The following is a 16,774-nucleotide window of genomic DNA, read 5'->3' as shown; positions in this document are numbered from 1 at the left end:
TAATATCACATGTCTCAATACAATATGAGTCTATAACCTAATAAATGAGGCTTTGCATGTTACCGTATTTATATTACTGCCCACTATAAAAGGTAGTAATATAGTCTAGGGATATGTGTATATTACTAGTGTATGTTATTATCCATTGTGGCTAGTCTCACGCGAGAGCAAATAATTGAGGAGCGCTCGTTCGCAAGTCTCCACAAGGGTCATTTGGATGGGCTCCGCCGTCGTCACGTGTCGCGCTTTGGACGCTTCTTTCAGATTTTTTTTCCGCACACGTTTTCAGTTTTTTTTAGCTTTTTGGCTTTTCAGCGGTATTTCTTTTTTTTGGTAAAAAAAGAAAAATATTGCACGAACATACGTGTTTTTTTCTTTCACGAGAAGCACCGTTTTGCTTTCATGAGAGGCACACTCGTGTCTCTTGAAAAGCAAAAAAAACACGCTGTTTTCCTTCTGCAAGAGATACAATTTTGCTTCCGCGAAAAGCATGGTCATGCCTTTCATAAACGAAAAAAGCGTATATTTTTCCTTCCGCTAGAGGTACGGTTTTGCTTCCGCAAGAGACTCGGCCGTGCCTCTCGAAAACAGAAAAAAAACACGTTTTATTTTTTCTTTTTACTTCCGCGAGAGGCACGACCGTGCCTCTCGGAAACAAAAAAACACGGGTTTTTTCATTCGCGAGAGGCATGGTCGTACCTCTCGAAAATGAAAAAAACGTGTTTTTTCCATCCGCGAGAGGCATGATTTTGTTGTCCGGTTTTTTCATGAAAAAAATGTTCGCCAAAAGCTATCAACATGGGATCTGATTTTGAAAATCTCGACGCGAGGAATTAAACGGTGAAAATAGTTTGAGACTTGGACGCATGATTTAAAAGATAAAACGTTTTGAATAAACGAATCTAAGAAAAAAAGGAAACTCTCAATTTGCGACAGGTGGCGCATGAAAGTGATCTTTGGAAGAAGTGCTCTTCAATTAGTGATTTCAACTTCGCGTGCTAGGCGTTGGCGAACGAGCAAGCGCGCCCTTTTGGACCGGCCCATCTGTGGGGCGCCCTATTTTTTCATTTCCTTTTCTACCTTTTTGTTTTTCTTTTCTTTTTGACTTTTCATTTATTTTATTTTAAAATAAGATTTCAAAAAGGTTCCAAACTTATAAAAAAGTGTGAATTTAAAAAAAGTGTTCAAGAAATCATAAAATGTTCACAGATTCAAAAAATGATCATGACTTGAAAAAAGGGTTAATTAGACAAATGCCACTCCAATTATGGCGATTCATAAAAGTGCCATTGCAATTTCCAAACTTTGAAAAATGCCACTGCAAATTTTGCAACCTTTGAAGAACACCACTGCAGACTTCGAAAAATGCCACTGGAAGTGGCATGAAATGGCATTTTTCAAAGTTTGGAAATTGCGGTGGCATTTCTCACAATCGCCATAATTGGAGTGGCATTTATCAAATTAACCCTTGAAAAAATGTTCGGATAGTCACAAATATTCATGATTTAAAAGTTTGGGAAATCAAAATATGTTTAGATTTTGGTAAAATGTTCAGATATTCAAAAAGGATTTTTCGTGAATTTGACAAAAAAATGTTCAAGAATTTTCTAAAAAAGTTCACAAAATTTAAAAAATTAATAAATGTTCGCTGATTAAAAAATCATGAATTCGAAAAATGTTCATGCATTTCCAAAATGTTTGTGAATTTCAAAAACTGTTCCCCAATTTCGATAATTTGTTCGCCGGTTCAAAACATGCTCACGGGTTTCATAAAAAAGTTCACAATTTTCAAAAAATTATATATGTGCATCCAAAAAACTTCATGATTTTAAAAAGGTTCATGAATTGGTAAAATAGGATTGCAAAATTTAAAAATGTTCATGATTTCATAAAAAAGTTAATTGGAGGAATGTTCCTGATTTAAAAAATATTCATGATTTCAAAAAATGAAAAAACATTAAATATAAAAACTAAAAATTAACGAAAAAGAAGCATGAAACAAAATAAAAGGGAAACGAAAGAACAAAAATGAAAAGGCAAAAGAAAAAAACGAAAGAAAAACACAAAGAGAGAGAGAGAGTGAGAGAGAGAGAGAGAGCGGTTTGGGAAGGTTCTAGAACCATCTCAAAACCGAAAAGAGCTAATGGGTCAGCCCAAAGTGTATGACCCGCAGCAAGGCTACGCGCTGGGTCGCTAACTAGCGTCCTATGGGCCAAATAGGTTCCCAATTGTGTGTTCGTTACACAAAATCTAATCTATCCCAATTGTGTGTTCGTTACATCCAATTTTGTAGACCAGGGTTTGAATTTCAGCAACATAACTTTTTTTTTACTAAAATTTAATACAATGGGCATAAAGTTCTAGGAAGAAAAATTGATATGGGATTCAAACACTAGTCCTGAATTATGGGAGAACTGCCTACCACTCTGCCACGTAAAGGAATACTCCCTCCGTTCGGAAATACTTGTCCTAGAAATGGTTGTATCTAGACTAGTCCTAACATGTTCTAACATGATTCCACCTTAATTATACAAGCGTGATTTAGAATACCGAAAAATTTACATGAAACACAAATATTTCGATGATCCTCCAAATGAGAAATACTTCAAGAATTTCTTTCCTTGAGTGCAAATTTTCCACCCATGTTATGAATGAAATTTGGGCTTCCTCTCAATAAGTGAAATGTGTGCCTTGCTCTAAATCGGGGATTATGGGAACTTTGACCAATGACACATGGGTCCTACTTCGAGGGAATTTCATGCAGATTGAATTTTAGCGATTCTGACTTTGTCTCCGCTCAGACTTCAACTTTTGTCGCTCACTGCTACTTGTGAGCTGCGTTAGGATTTCCTCGAGAATAAGAGGATGATGCAGTACAGTAGACATAGGTGTTTTTCCTCAGTTAAGAACAAAGGTTATCAATCGAGTTGGAGAACCAGACAGAACCTCGTGAACAACATCTACACACACAAAAGCAAATACTTGCACCCAACATGAACAAGAGGTTGTCAGTTCCCTCCGCGGTTACATGCAAGGATTAAATTTTGTAGTGGTAGATAGATAATTAAACTGCAAAACAAAATAAAAGAAATAAAATTGCAGCAAGGTTTTTTGTGTTTTTATATATGATAAAAGTAGACCTAGGGTCATAGTTTTTACTAAAGGCTTCTCTCTTGAGCACATATCATACGATGAGTGAATAAATTACTGTTGGGCAATTGATAGAAAAACGCATAGTTATGATGATATTCAAGGCAATGATCATATATATAGGGATTACATTCGGGACAAGTAGACCGACTCCTTCCTGCATCTAGCAGGGCTGGACCAAAAGCTGGTAACTCGCGAGCTTAACGAATGCTCGATAGTTCGGCTCGTTAAGCTCGCAGCTCGCTTCTTAATGAACAAAGCCAATCATTGATTTCAGCTCATTAAGTTTAATGAGCTTAACGAGCAAGCTAACGAGTTTCACGAGTAGCTCGTTAAGCTCGTTAGTAACAACACAACACATATTTTCATTTTACGTGACAAACTTTTGTGGCACCTTTGCCCATCTATTCAATCTAATCGACATATAAGGCAACAAACTACTGCATTTCTTTTTATAATCACCATATTTCATCTTGAAAACCACACCTACACATTCATCACGTATATCATAACACATTATAACCTGTTAACTAGCGCTCGCGAGCGCTCATGAGCTTCAAACGAGCCGAGCCGGGCAGGGTTTTCTGTTTGTTAATCTTACTGAGCTTAACGAGCCGAGCCTTAACGAGCACGAGCTTAATGAGCCGAGCTTCTCGTTAGTCCACCCCTAGCATCTAGTACAATTACTCCACCAATCAACCACTATCTAGCATGCATCTATGGTATTAAGCATAAAACAGCGTAACCCCTTAAACAATATGACATGATGTAGACAAAGTAAACCCAATCAATATGAATAAACTCCGTCGTTCTATTCTTAATGGCAACAATACAAATATGTATCTTGTCCCTTTCTGTCACTTGAATATAGAACACCGCAAGATTGAACCCATCACAAAGCACCTCTTCCATTGCAAGATAAATTAATCTAGTTGGCCAAACCAACGGATAGATCGGAGAGAAATACAAAGCTATAAAAATCATGCATAATAAAGTTCAGAGAAGACCCAATTGATATTCATGAATAATCTGAGCATAAATCCACAATTCATCGGATCCCAACAGACACATCGCAAAAAAAAGATTACATGAGATAGAACTCTAAGAACATTGAGGAGAGAACATTGTATTGAAGATCAAAGAGAAAGAAGAAGTCATCTAGGTACTAGCTATGGACCCGTAGGTTTGTGGTGAACTACTCATGCATTGTCATAAGGGCATGAAGGATGATGTAGAAGTCCTCCGTGATCGATTTCCCCTCCGACAGAGTACGGAAAAGGCCTCCAGATGGGATCGCGGAAGAACAGAAGCTTGTGGCGGCAGAAAAATGTTTCGGGTGGCTCTTTGTTGGTTTTCAAATATTTGAGAATTTATAGAAGTGGAATTAGGTCAGACGGAGCCATGGGGAGGCTCACAAGGCATCAGGGCGCGCCTACCCCCCTGGACGAGCCCTGTTGCCTTGTTGTCTCCTTGTTTGCCTTCCGGTATCCTCCCAAAGCTTCTGGGTTCTCTCTTGTCCAGAAAAAATTTGTCAAAAAGTTTGTTAGCGTTTGGACTTCATTTGGTACTGATTTCCCGAAAACCCAAAAAATAGGCAAAAAATAGCAATTGACACTAGGCACTGGATTAATAGGTTAGTCCCAGAAAATGATATAAAGTAGCATATAATTGCATATAAAACATCCAAGATTGATACTATAATAGCATGACAATAAATAATTATAGATACGTTGGAGAGGTATCAAGCATCCCCAAGCTTAGGCCCCGTTCGGATCTCGTCCAGGATCCAGCGTCCTGAGTATCCCGCGAGAAGCTGGCTGAACAGTTCAGCTCCAAGAATCCAGCTTCTGGAGCTCGACAGAAGGCAGTGCAATTTTTGGGAGCAGCTCTAGCCCAGCTTCTAAAAAAGGGAAGTAGGAGTTGCTTGAAATTACACTTGATTGCCCTCCTGAAGTGTCACTCGAACCATTTTCATTGTCGCTACTAGCCTGCCTCGACGAGATGAGCTCAGCGACAGACAGACGCGGGTCTCTTCTCTCGCAACCCTAGCTGCAGGGCCGCTAGTCCGTCGCCTCCGCCTGCCTGCCGACGGGCCGCTCCGCCGCCGCCCTTCGCATCTCGACCCCGTCCGACAAGTCTCCGCAGTCGCTGACCGCAGTCAAATCCCCCATATGCATCCACGTCTGGCAGGTCTCTGTCCGCCGCCCCCGCAGTCGCCGCACGCAGTCCCTTCGTTCGTCGTCGTCGGTAGTCGGACGACGTTCTTCGTCCAGCCTGCAACAACATCCACGCCCGAGCCTTCCCTTCCCAGTGCTCTTTTAGTCTGGCCCGCAACACATACGCGGCAGCCCTTTTCAGCCCAACTCTTGGCCGAACAGTCCAAGCCCATTTTCCTGGGCTGTGTACGTGAGGAGCTACTCAGGCAGCCGAACGCGAGGCTGATCCAGCGAGAAGCTGGAAGCCAACAAGAATTCGGGAAGCCAGTTAATCGAGAAGCCAGAGGAGATCTGAACGGGGCCTTAATTCCTGCTCATCCTCGAGTAGGTAAATGATAAAAATAGAATTTTTGATGTGAAATGCTACCTAACATGTCTATATATATCATGTAATCTTTGTTTTATGGTATGAATATTTAGATCCGAATGATTCAAAGCAGTAGTCTATAGTTTGACATAAAGACATCAATAGTCAGGTATACTAACAAACAATCATGTCTTTCAAAATAAAAATGCTAAAGAACGTTATCCTTGAAGGAAATATGCCCTAGAGGCAATAATAAAGTTGTTATTTATATTTCCTTATATCATGATAAATATTTATTATTCATGCTATGATTGTATTAACCGGAAACTTAGTACATGTGTGAATACATAGACAAACAGAGTGTCCCTAGTATGCCTCTACTTGAGTAGCTCGTTATCAAAGATGGTTAAGTTTCCTAACCATGTTCATGTGTTGTCATTGGATGAACGGGATCACATCATTAGAGAATGATGTGATGGACAAGACCCATCTGTTAGCTTAGCATTATGATCGCTTAGTTTTATTGCTATTGCTTTCTTCATGACTTATACATATTCCTCTGACTATGATATTATGCAACTCCCGAATACCGGAGGAACACCTTGTGTGCTATCAAACCTCACAACGTAACTGAGTGATTATAAAGATGCTCTAGAGGTGTCTCCGAAGGTGTTTGTTGGGTTGGCATAGACCGAGATTAGGATTTGCCACTCCGTGTATCAGAGAGGTATCTCTGGGCCCTCTCAGTAATGCACATCACTATAAGCCTTGCAAGCAATGTGACTAATGAGTTAGTTGCGGGATGATGCATTACGGAACGAGTAAACAGACTTGCCGGCAACGAGATTGAACTAGGTATGATGATACCGATGATCGAAACTCGGGCAAGTAACATACCAATGACAAAGGGAATGACGTATGTTGTTATGCGGTTTGACCGATAAAGATCTTCGTAGAATATGTAGGGACCAATATGAGCATCCAGGTTCCGCTATTGGTTATTGTCCGGAGATGTTTCTCGGTCATGTCTACATAGTCCTCGAACCCGTAGGGTCCACACGCTTAATGTTCGATGGCGATTTGTATTATGAGTTATGTGTTTTGGTGACCGAAGTTTGTTCGGAGTCCCGGATGAGATCATGGACATGACGAGGAGTCTCGAAATGGTCAAGAGGTAAAGATTCATATATTTGAAGGTTATATACGGACACCGGAATGGTTCTGAAGAGGTTCGGGGATTTTTCGGAGTACCGGGAGGTTACCGGAACCCCCCGGGAAAGTTAATGAGCCTAATGGACCATAGTGGAGAGGAGGAGGCAGCCACAGGAGGTGGCGCCCCCCAAGCCCAATCCGAATTGGACAAGGGGTGGGGGCGCGGCCCCCCTTTCCTTCTCCCTCTCCCCTCTTTCCCCTTTCCCCCTCTCTGTTGGAAGGAAGGGGGGCGAATCCTATTAGGAGTGGAGTCATAGTAAGACTCCCCCCTTGGCACGCCCCTCCTAGGCCGGTCACCTCCTCCCCCTCTCCTTTATATACAGGGCGGGGGCATCCCAAAGGCACAACAGTTGTTCTCCTAGTCGTGTGCGGTGTCCCCTCCACAGTTTACTCCTCCGGTCATAGCGTCGTAGTGCTTAGGCGAAGCCCTGCGCGGATCACATCACCGTCACCGTCACCACATTGTCGTGCTGTCGGAACTCTCCCTCGACCCTCTACTGGATCAAGAGTTCGAGGGACGTCATCGAGCTGAACGTGTGCTGAACACAGAGGTGCCGTACATTCGGTACTTGGATCGGTTGGACCGTGAAGACGTTCGACTACATCAACCGCGTTAACCTAACGCTTCCGCTTTCAGTCTACCAGGAATTTTTTTGAAATTGCATGCTACGTTCCCCAATAGTGGTATCAGAGCCAGGTCTACACGTAGATGATATGCACTAGTAGAACACAAAGAGTTGTGGGCGATAATAGTCATACTGATTATCCCCAACGTCTTACTTTGATTCGGCGGTATTGTTGGATGAACCGGCCTGGACCAACATTACATGACCACGTTCATGAGACCAGTTCTACCGACGTGCTTTGCACACAGGTGGCTGGCGGTGTCTGTTTCTCCAACTTTAGTTGAATCGAGTTTGACTACGGCCGGTCCTTGTTGAAGGTTAAAACAACACACTTGACGAAAAATCGTTGTGGTTTTGATGCGTAGGTAAGAACTGTTCTTTCTAGAAGCCCGTAGCAGCCACGTAAAACTTGCAACAACAAAGTAGAGGACGTCTAACTTGTTTTTGCAGGGCATGTTGTGATGTGATATGGTCAAGACGTGATGAGATATAAATTGTTTTATGAGATGATCATGTTTTGTAAAAGTTATCGGCAACTGGCAGGAGCCTTATTGTTGTCGCTTTATTGTATGAAATGCAATCGCCATGTAATTGCTTTACTTTATCACTAAGCGGTAGCGATAGTCGTAGATGTTGGCGAACGCAGTAATTTCAAAAAAATTCCTACGCACAACAAGGTCATGGTGATGCATAGCAACGAGAGGGGAGATTGTTGTCTATGTACCCTTGTAGACCGTAAGCGGAAGCGTTATGACAACGCGGTTGATGTAGTCATACGTCTTCACGATCGACCGATCCTAGTACTGAAAGTACGACACCTCTGCAATCTGCACACGTTCGGCTCGGTGACGTCCCACGAACTCACAATCCAGCAGAGTGTCGAGGGAGAGCTTCGTCAGCATGACAGCGTGATGACGATGATGATGATGCTACCAGACAGGGCTTCGCCTAAGCACCGCTACGATATGACGGAGGTGGGTTATGGTGGAGGGGGGCACCGCACACGGCTAAAAGATCAATGATCAACTTGTGTGTCCATGGGGTGCCCCCTCCCCCATATATAAAGGAGTGGAGGAGGGGAGGGGCCGACCCTCTCTATGGCGCGCCCTAGGGGAGTCCTACTCCCACCGAGAGTAGGATTCCCCCCTTCCCTAGTTGGAGTGGGGAGGAAGGGAAGGAGGAGTAGGAGAGAAGGAAAGCCCCCCCCCCCAAATCTATTCCAATTCGGCCTCCTGCCCAAGGGAGGTGCACCAGCCCCTTGTGGGTTGGTGTACTTCCTTCTTATGGCCCATAAGGCCCATAACTTCTCCCGGGGGGTTCCGGTAACCTCCGGGTACTCCGGAAAAATGCCCGAACCACTCGGAACCATTTCGATGTCCAAACATAGGCTTCCAATATATCGATCTTTATGTCTCGACCATTTAGACTCCTCATCATGCCCGTGATCACATCCGGGACTCCGAACAACCTTCGGTTCATCAAAACACATAAACTCATAATACCGATCATCACCGAACGTTAAGCATGCGGACCCTACGGGTTCGAGAACTATGTAGACATGATCGAGGCTCACTTCTGGTCAATAACCAATAGCGGAACCTGGATGCTCATATTGGTTCCTACATATTCTACGAAGATCTTTATCGGTCAAACCGCATAACAACATACGTTGTTCCCTTTGTCATCAGTATGTTACTTGCCCGAGATTCGATCGTCGGTATCTCAATACCTAGTTCAATCTCGTTACCGACAAGTCTCTTTACTTGTTTCACAATGCATCATCCTGCAACTAACTCATTAGTCACAATGCTTGCAAGGCTTGTAGTGATGTGCATTACCGAGAGGGCCCAGAGATACCTCTCTGATACTCGGAGTGACAAATCCTAATCTCGATCTATGCCAACTCAACAAACACCAATGGAGACAGCTATAGAGCACCTTTATAATCACCCAGTTATGTTGTGACGTTTGGTAGCACACAAAGTGTTCATCCGGTATTTGGGAGTTGCATGATCTCATAGTCACAGAAACATGTATAAGTTATGGAGAAAGCAATAGCAACAAACTAAACGATCATCGTGCTAAGCTAATGGATGGGTCAAGTCAATCACATCATTATCCAATGATGTGATCCCGTTAATCAAATGATAACTCATGTATATGGTTAGGAAACATAACCATCATTGATTCAATGAGCTAGTCAAGTAGAGGCAAACTAGTGACACTCTGTTTGTCTATGTATTCACACATGTACTAAGTTTCCGGTTAATACAATTCTAGCATGAATAATAAACATTTATCATGATATAAGGAAATAAATAATAACTTTATTATTGCCTCTAGGGCATATTTCCTTCAGTCTCCCACTTGCACTAGAGTCAATAATCTAGTTCACATCGTCATGTGAGTTAACACCAATAGTTCACATCTTTATGTGATTAGTTCACATCTCCATGTGACTAATACCCAAAGGGTTTACTAGAGTCAATAATCTAGTTCACGTCGCTATGTGATTAACACCCAAAGAGTGATCATGTTTTGCTTGTGAGAGAAGTTTAGTCTACGGGTCTGCAACATTCAGATCCATATGTATTTTGCAAATTTCTATGTCTACAATACTCTGCATGGAGCTACTCTATATAATTGCTCCCACTTTTAATATGTATCTGTTGGGGAATGCAATAATTTCAAAAAAATTGCTACGCACACGCAAGATCATGGTGATGCATAGCAACGAGAGGGCAGAGTGTCGTCCACGTACCCTCGTAGACCATAAGCGGAAACGTTATGACAACGCGGTTGATGTAGTCGTATGTCTTCATGATTGACCGATCCTAGTACCGAACGTACGGCACCTCCGCGATCTGCACACGTTCAACTCGGTGACGTCCCACGAACTCACGATCCAGTAGAGCTTCGAGGGAGAGTTCCGTCAGCATGACGGCGTGATGACGGTGTTGATGAAGCTACCGATGCAGGGCTTCGCCTAAGCACCGCTACGATATGACCAAGGTGGATTATGGTGGAGGGGGGGCACCGCACACGGCTAAAAGATCAATGATCAACTTGTGTGTCATGGGGTGTCCCCCTGCCCCCGTATATAAAGGAGCAAGGGGGGAGGCCGGCGGCCCTAGGAGGGCGCGCCAAGAGGAGTCCTCCTCCTAGTGGGAGTAGGACTCCCCTTTCCTAGTCCCACTAGGAGGGGGAAGGAAGGAGTGGGAGAGGGGAAAGGCAAGGGGGGCGCCGCCTGTCGGTGTCAAAACCGGCGGATCTCGGGTAGGGTGTCCCGAACTGTGTGTCTAAGGTCGATGGTAACAGGAGACAGGGGACACAATGTTTACCCAGGTTCGGGCCCTCTTTATGGAGGTAATACCCTACTTCCTGCTTGATTGATCTTAATGAATATGAGTATTACAAGAGTTGATCTACCACGAGATCGTAATGGCTAAACCCTAGAAGTTTAGCCTGTCTGACTATGATTATTAGGAGGAGTCTACGGACCTAGCCCTCCGGTTTATATAGACGGGGAGGGATCTAGGGTTACATAAGGTCGGTTATAGAGAAAGGAATCTTCATATTTGATCGCCAAGCTTGCCTTCCACGCCAAGGAGAGTCCCATCTGGACACGGGTAGAGTCTCCGGTCTTCGTATCTTCACGGCCCATCAGTCCGGCCCATGTCCAATAGGTCGGACGCCCGAGGACCCCTTAATCCCGGACTCCCTCAGTAGCCCCCGAACCAGACTTCAATGACGAGGTGTCCGGCGTGCAGATAGTCTTCGGCATTGCAAGGCGGATTCCTCCTCCGATGACTTCAAAGCGATGCATTCGGCTTTCCATTTAATGCCGTACCCCTCGGCTTTCGCGCCTTCCTGACTTTAGCTTCCACGTGTCGAGTGAATACAAGAGGTTGGGGTATTTTTACATATACCACCATGACCGTACCAGAAAGGTGCCTATTTAAAGAGAATAGATCTCAGATCCGTTCCAAATCTCATGGAAAAATCCTCAGAGCTTGCGGAGCAAAACCACCCCAACATGGCTAGCGCTCCCAGCTCTTCCCCTCGTCCCCACAACTCTGAAAAGGGTGATTGGGAGAGATGTTCTGTATCTCATAGTCAGCTGGTGAAGCTGCAAAAATAGGGCTTTCTTCCTCCCGTGGATTTAGTCCCCGTACGAGCAGGGATGACGTCCTTCAATGGCGGGGCTCAAGCGGAGAACTTCCCCAATTCGTCCATGGGGGAACGAGTATGCTTCATCCCCTTCTTTTGTTAAGAGGTGTCAGATTTCCAATCCATCCCTTCCTCCGAGGACTGCTGGAGTATTACGACCTCCAACTGCACAGTCTCACTCCCGCCTCCATCCTGCATATTGCGGGTTATGTCGCTCTATGCGAGCTATTCCTGGGCTACGAGGCCCATTTCGATTTATGGAGAAGACTGTTCTGCCTTGTCCCTCATAATCAAGGAGGATCAATATTCGAAGTGGGGGAGCCGGAGTGTGGCGTATCGCCGGAACCAGATACCTGTCCGGCACGCCGAAGAAGGCTTCCGAAGAGTGGCCTTCCGAATGGTTTTATATTGACGACATCGCTCTTCCTGACCAAGTCCGAATGGGCCTCCCCGAATTTTCAAGTGCTCCTTTGAAGAAACGCCATAGCTGGCATCCTCGGAGCCTCGAGGAAGAGGATAGCGCAGAGGTCAGTCAACTGCTGGGCAATATTAAGATGCTCGCCCAGTCCGGATTGTCAATAGTCTAGGTAATGGTGATCTCCATAGTGCGGGGGGGGGGGGGGGGTCCAACCACTCCAATACAGAGGGCTTCCCATGTGGCACTATAATGGGGAAGACGACGCCTCACGCTACGGTCGGAAGGGCCCAAAGACCCCCGCCGCTCTGGCCAAAATATTGGTCGAACTGTATAAAGGGGAGAAGGAGGAGTTCTCCCGTCTCCAATGTCGAGACGGATTTTCCATGTATAATCCTCCTAGCTGGGTAAGCTTCTAACCCCACCATTTTACTCCTCTCCCTGAATTATTTTTGACGGACAGTATCCAATTCACTCATAACAGGAATGGCGAAAAGCTGTCGAGTGGATCCATAACCCCGCCCCTCAGCCGGAGGGTCACAACCGAGATCTTGACCCCGGAAATGAAGAAGATTCGGACATATTTGTGGAACTTGAGGATGGAATATTCTATCAAACGAGCTATGATGGTACGGAAGTACCCATCATCGCCGATTATCCCAGCCTCCTTCCTGCTTCGCATGTAAGTGATTTAAAAGGCACTTTCTTTGAAAGTGTTTCCTTGCTATGCCTCACCCACCACACTATTTCATGTTCCAAAGGGGAGACACTCGACATCGCAACGTGCATCAGAAGCGTCTCCGAGGAGAGCAGTGCCCTGATACGTCCATTTTGCATCATGCTTTTATATTGATATTTATTGCATTATGGACTGTTATTTCACTTTATGTCACAATACTTATGGCTATTCTCATTTATTTTACAAGGTTTACATAAAGAGGGAGAATGCCGGTAGCTGGAATTCTGTGCTGGAAAAGGAGCAAATATTATAGGCCTATTCTGTGCAACTCCAAAAGTCCTGAAACTCCACGGAACATCTTAAAAGAAATAAAGAAAAATCCACGCAAAAGATGAAGGCCGGGGGGCCCACACCCTGCTCACGAGGGTGGGGGGCGCGCCCCCCTACCTCGTGGGCCCCCTGGTGGCTCTCCGATGACCATCTTCTCCTATATGAGGTCTTTCGATGAGAAAAAAATAAGGAGGAACTTTTCGGGACGAGACTCCGCCGCCACGAGGTGAAACCTTGGCGGATCCAATCTAGAGCTCCGGCAGAGCTATTCTGCCGGGGATACTTCCCTCCCGGAGGGGGAAATCATCACCATCGTCATCACCAACGCTCCTCTCATCGGGAGAGGGCAATCTCCATCAACATCTTCACCAGCACCATCTCATCTCCAAACCCTAGTTCATCTCTTGTATCCAATTCTTGTCTCAAAGTCCGGGATTGGTGCTAGTAGGTTGCTAGTAGTGTTGATTACTCCTTGTAGTTGATGCTAGTTGGTTCAATTGGTGGAAGATCATATGTTCAGATCCTATATGCATATTATTACCCATCTGATTATGAACATGAATATGCTTTGTGAGTAATTACGTTCGTTCCTGAGGACAAGGGAGAAGTCTTGCTATGAGTAGTCATGTGAATTTGGTATTCGTTTGATATTTTGATAAGATGTATGTTGTCTAGCCTCTAGTGGTGTTATGTGAACGTCGACTACATAACACTTCACCATTATTTGGGCCTAGAGGAAGGCATTGGGAAGTAATAAGTATATGATGGGTTGCTAGAGTGACAGAAGCTTAAACCCTAGTTTATGCGTTGCTTCGTAAGGGGCTGATTTGGATCCATATGTTTCAGGCTATGGTTAGGTTTACCTTAATACTTTTGTTGTAGTTGCGGATGCTTGCAATAGAGGTTAATCATAAGTGGGATGCTTGTTCAAGTAAGAACAACACCCAAGCACCAGTCCACCCACATATCAAATTATCAAACTATCGAACGCGAATCATATGAACTTGATGAAAACTAGTTTGACGATATTCCCATGTGTCCTCGAGAGCGCTTTTCCTATTATAAGATTTTGTTCCGGCTTGTCCTTTGCTACAAAAAGGATTGGGCCACCTTGCTGCACTTTATTTACTTTTGTTACTTGTTGCTCGTTACAATTTATCCTATCACAAAACTATATGTTACCACTTATTTTAGTACTTGCAGAGAATACCTTGCTGAAAACCGCTTATCATTTCCTTCTGCTCCTCGTTGGGTTTGACACTCTTACTTATCGAAAGGACTACGATAGATCCCCTATACTTGTGGGTCATTAAGACTCTTTTCTGGCGCCGTTGCCGGGGAGTGTAGCGCCTTTGGTAGGTGGAATTTGGTAAGGAAAAATTTATATAGTGTGCTGAAATTTACCATCACTTGTTACTATGGAAAGTAATACTCTGAGGGGCTTGTTCGGGGTATCTTCACCCTGTCCAGTAGAGCAAAGAGTTGCTCCTCAACCTACTGAACCTATTGAAAATGAAACTCCTTTTGAATTTCTTGTGGCTATGATGGAAAAACTGCTAGCTAATCCTTTTATAGGAGATGGAACAAAGCATCCTGATGAGCACTTAATATATGTGGATGAAATTTGTGGATTATTTAAGCTTGCAGGTATACCCGATGATGTTGCTAAGAAGAAGGTCTTCCCTTTATCTTTGAAGGGAGACGCATTGGTATGGTATAGGCAATGTGATGATATGAGATCATGGGACTATAAAAGATTGAAGCTGGAATTTCATCAAAAGTATTACCCTATGCATCTTGTTCATCGTGATCGCAATTATATATATAATTTCTGGCCTCGCGAAGGAGAAAGCATCGCTCAAGCTTGGGGGAGGCTTAAATCAATGTTATATTCATGCCCCAATCATGAGCTCCAGAGAGAAATAATTATGCAAAGTTTTTATGCTCGGCTTTCTGAAAACAATCACAACATGCTCGATACTTCTTGTGCTGGCTCTTTTATGATGAAGACTATTGAATTCAGATGGAATTTATTGGATATAATTAAACGCAACTCTGAAGATTGGGACCTCGACGAAGGTAAGGAGTCAGGTATGACACCTAAGTTTGATTGTGTTAAATCTTTTATGGATACCGATATTTTCCGTAAGTTTAGCACTAAATATGGACTTGACTCTGAGATAGTAGCTTCTTTCTGTGAATCTTTTGCTACTTATGTTGATCTCCCTAAGGAGAAGTGGTTTAAATATCATCCTCCCATAGAAGTAAAAGTAGCTGCACCTATTAAAGTTGAAGAAAAGATTGTCACTTATAATGATCCTATTGTTCCTACTTCTTATGTTGAGAAACCACCTTTCCCTGTTAGAGTAAAGGATCATGCTAAAGCTTCAACTGTTGTTCGTAAAAGCAATATTAAAACTTATACACCTCCTGAGCAAGTTAAAGTAGAACCTAATATTGCTGTTGTTAAAGATCTCTTATCTGATAATATTGATGGGCATGTTATTCAGTTCGAAGGTGAAACTGCTAGAATTGCTAAACCTTGTGCTAAAGATAAACATAGACCTGTGGTAGGCGTGCCTGTTATTTCTGTTAAAATAGGAGATCACTGTTATCATGGCTTATGTGATATGGGTGCTAGTGCTAGTGTTATACCTCATGACTTATACAAAGAAATTAAGAATGAAATTGCACCTGTTGAGTTAGAAGATATTGATGTTACTATTAAACTTGCCAATAGAGATACTATTGCACCAATTGGAATTGTTAGAGATGTTGAAGTCTTGTGTGGGAAAACTAAATATCCTGCTGATTTTCTTGTTCTTACTTCTCCGCAAGATAGCTTTTGTCCAATTATATTTGGTAGACCCTTCTTAAATACTGTCAATGCTACCATAGACTGCACTAAGAATATTGTTACTGTTGGTTTGGATGATATGGTTCATGAGTTTAATTTCTCTAAATTTAGTAAACAACATCGTGAGGAAGAATTGCCTAGTAAGGATGAAATTATTGGTCTTGCTTCTATTGCCGTACCTCCTAGTTATCCTTTAGAACACTATTTGCTAGACCATGAAAATGATATGTTCATGAATGAAAGAAGGGAAATAGATGAAGTATTCTTTAAACAGGAACCTGTTCTGTAACACAATAATTTGCCTGTTGAAATCCTAGGGGATCCTCCTCCACCCAAGGGTGATCCCGTGTTTGAGCTTAAACATTTGCCTGATAATTTTAAATATGCTTATCTTGATGAAAAGAAGATATATCATGTTATTATTAGTGCTAACCTTTCAGAGCATGAAGAAGAAAGATTATTGAAAACTCTGAAGAAGCATCGTGCTGCTATTGGATATACTCTTGATGATCTTAAGGGCATTAGTCCCACTCTATGTCAACATAAAATAAATTTGGAAGCAGATGCCAAACCAGTTCGTTATCCTCAACGACGTCTGAATCCTAAAATGAAAGAAGTGGTAAGAAAAGAAATACTAAAGCTTCTGGAGGCATGTATAATCTATCCCGTTGCTCATAGTGAGTGGGTAAGTCCTGTCCATTGTGTCCCTAAGAAGGGAGGTATTACTGTTGTTCCTAATGATAAAGCTGAATTGATTCCACAAAGAATTATCACACATTATAGGTTGGTAATTGATTTCCGTAAATTAAATA

The sequence above is a fragment of the Triticum urartu genome, chromosome 4A (assembly GCF_056163025.1).
Source record: "Triticum urartu cultivar PI428250 chromosome 4A, HENAU_Tu73, whole genome shotgun sequence".
Lineage (NCBI taxonomy): Eukaryota > Viridiplantae > Streptophyta > Magnoliopsida > Poales > Poaceae > Triticum > Triticum urartu.
Note: the sequence above shows the minus strand (reverse complement) of the source record.